The following is a 3,635-nucleotide window of genomic DNA, read 5'->3' as shown; positions in this document are numbered from 1 at the left end:
ATATAGCTATAGCTCCCATATATACTGTTCATCCGATTTGCCATATTTGTTACCCACAGCCGTAATATGCACTCCGTAACAACGATATTCAGGGAAATATATCAAATACAGCTCAGAAATATATTTGTCAAATTTTATCGAGATCGGCTCAGATTTGGATATAGCTCCCATATATATTTTATCCGATTTCAAATTAATTGTGCACCAAATGGGCAATACAAGTCCGAATTTAAAAGATACAAATGCTTCGGCATATTTAGTCCTTTGAACTTTAAATTATAATTATAATCATAGCGTGTATGATTAAATTCTCCCATAAAAAAAATTAATTGTTATGCGCAGCTCTACTAAATTAGCAAAGTGGTGTAGGGTATCATAAAGTCGGCCCCGCCCGACTTTAAGACTTTCTTTACTGTTTTTTTCCTTTAAAAATTATTAATATAGGTCCACTGTCCAAAAAACCCCATAAAAAATATTATTTACGTATGCGTTACGTTGCGTCACTGGCTGAGGACCAACAGATTTCGGAAAATCCTATCCTTGCCGTTTTTCTGGAGAATGAAAAATAAAAATTTTTGACTCCTCACATTGCCTTTGAACCCCCTACGCCCATGACATCTCACAATAATGAAACCATTAACATTTATTAGCCAACATTATATTTTTCCGACAGCTTTCATTTTCCGGACATTCAGCTTTTGATCATTGATGTCGAAAATGATTGTGGCCATCAACTACGATGATACGGCCGACCGAGCGACGGGCAGACCGACGACGAACAATGCTGCGACGAACATGAAAATAAGATAAAGAAAGTGGACATCATTCGTTACGTATTCATTATATTTCCCTGCAGTCCCTATTGTCAAGTGAAGAGCATGTTCAATTTTGTGCATTCCTTTGTCCATGGTTGTATCCTCAAAGGATAATGTAAAAGTTATGCGTTGTTACCTTGCTGTACATGCGAAGGGGACACAAAGACAAGGAATTGACTTTTGTTTTACTTTATATTCTGACGCCACAGACAAAGCCATACAATTGTTTTTATGAGATGGCAAAAGATGAGCCCATCATGGCAGACCGACGGATCGACCGACCAACTGAATGGCCAAATGAATGAAATACCCGGAAAGTGTAAGGAATAAGAAGAAGACGAAGAAGCCTTTTGCATAACGATGTTGTTTTGGGGCAGAATAATGTGCAAAATTGCAATCAGACTGCTATGTGATATTAATGCAAGTAGGACAGAGTATTGAAAGAGTGGTAAGTTGAGAGGATTTTTCAAAGCCTTTATTATAAGATGGAGGGGTTATCTAATTTTTCTTTCTCAAAACATATATCGGATTTAATCCATAATTTTGTTATTTGATTGAATTTGTTGGAAATTTAATATTTGTCGTTCCACATTTGAGTACAATAACTATAAATGTGGCAGCTTCAAAATGAAACCAGTAAGGTAAAGTCAAAAGTAGGGCGGGGCCGACAATATGATTCCTCCCGTTATATGAGCTCCCGTAACAAACGAATTTTTTTTTAAGTAGATCATACCACCTATCAATACTTGTCATTTGAAAAACTGCAACAAATTTAAACGTCATAGTCTTTAATTTTTTTTATACCCTCCACCATAGTAAGGAGGGTATATTAGGTTTGTCATTCCGTTTGTAACACTTCGAAATACACATTTTAGACCCCACAAAGTATATATATTCTTGATCAGCATAAAATTCTATGTCGATTTAGCGATGTCCGTCCGTCTGTGGTAAGCACTCTAGCTTCCGAACGAATTGAAGTAGATTGATACAATATTACTTAAATGTATGTTATGTCTGCAGGACTGTTGGCATTGAAAATGGGCTATGTAGGTCCACGTTTTGGTATAGCCCCCATATAACGGTACCTCCCGATATTCGGTATTTTGATGCTTTTAGCGAGATTATTCACTGGAATTGTTTCAAATTTGGTATTTGAAGTTCGTAATGAATAGTGCAGCCTAAGACAGAAAATTGTCTGTGCAGGTCCACGTCTTCGTAGAGCCCCCATATAATGGTACCTCTCGATATTCGGAATTTTAATGATTTTAGCAAATTTATTCACTGAAAATGTTTCAAATTTAGTATTTTAAGTTCGTAATGAATAGTGCAGCCTAAGACAGAAAATTGTCTGTGCAGGTCCACGTCTTCGTAGAGCCCCCATATAATGGTACCTCTCGATATTCGGTATTTTGATGATTTTAGCAAATTTATTCACTGGAATTTTTTCAAATTTGGTATTTGAAGTTCGTAATGAATTGCACAGCCTAAGATAGAAAATTGTCTGTGCAGGTCCACGTCTTCGTAGAGCCCCCATATAATGGTACCTCTCGATATTCGGTATTTTAATGATTTTAGCGACATTATTCACCGGAAGTGTTTCAAATTTGGCATTTGAAATTCGTAATGGATACTACAGCCTAAGAGAGAAAATTTTCTGTGCAGATCCACGTCTTCGTATAGCCCGCATATAACGGTACCTCCCGATATTTGCTATTTTTATGATTTTATCTACATTTTTACCGATTTTTTTAAGTTTCGCATTTGAATATTGTAATGGCTTTTGACAAATGTTACCTATGTAGGTCCATGTCGTCGTATAGACCCTAATATGACAGCTACATTCGGTATTTTTAAGATTTTAACAGAAATTACAGCTTACAGCTTTTTTACTTGTTTAAATTTTAGTGAATGAAAAAATTTCGGAAATACCATCAAATTTTAGAATAAGTTTAGATTTGTTCGAATCGGTGACCTTTGGCACGAATTATGACCTTCAAACGGCCAATAAAACCGTCACACGCTGCCCGAATGTTGTTCTGCGGTATTTTGGCCCATTCTTGGCGAAGCGGTTGTTTAAAGTGGTCCACACTTTGGTATTTTTTAGTGCCAACCTTGCTTTCCAAAATAATCCAGACACAAAAGTCCAACGGATTGGTATCTGAATATTTTGGTGGCCATTGTGCGTTGGAAATGAAGCGAGAAACCTCATTTTGTAACCACTCTTGGGTGGCGCGTGCTGAGTGCGATGGTGCTGAGTCCTGTTGGAATGTCCAAGGTCTGTGGGCAAAGTGTTTGTGTGCCTTTGATACACCCTCAAGAATATTTTCGCGATAATATTCGGCATTTATTCTGATGCCACGGTCGATTAATACGAGCGGAGAGCGGCCATTGGCTGTTATGGCAGCCCGCACCATCACCATGTCCGACGCTAGAGTTCTGGTGGCCAACCGAATGTGCACATTTTCAGCTGGCCTCTTTGGCAAGTAAACACAATCATTTTGTTTGTTTACAACTGCTGAACAACGAATGTTTTCTCATCGGAGAAAACCAAATTCGGCAGTTCACCACTTTCGGCCAAGAGAAATAACTCTTTAGCTCTTTTCAATCTATTTTCTTTTTGTTGCGGTGTAAGTTTTGCACTCTTTGGAATTTCAATGGCTTTACCCCGAGCTCATTTTTCAATATTTGCCGAATGGAATAATGCGATATATTTAGCTCACGAGCCATTTTTCGGCTACAGCGACGCGGGTTTCGATCAAGTCGCTTCTTTACTTTCCGAACCATTTCTGCTGATGTTAATAATGCTGTCACTGGAATAAT

The sequence above is a fragment of the Musca domestica genome, unplaced genomic scaffold (assembly GCF_030504385.1).
Source record: "Musca domestica strain aabys unplaced genomic scaffold, Musca_domestica.polishedcontigs.V.1.1 3, whole genome shotgun sequence".
In the NCBI taxonomy this organism is placed as follows: Eukaryota; Metazoa; Arthropoda; class Insecta; order Diptera; family Muscidae; genus Musca; species Musca domestica.
Note: the sequence above shows the minus strand (reverse complement) of the source record.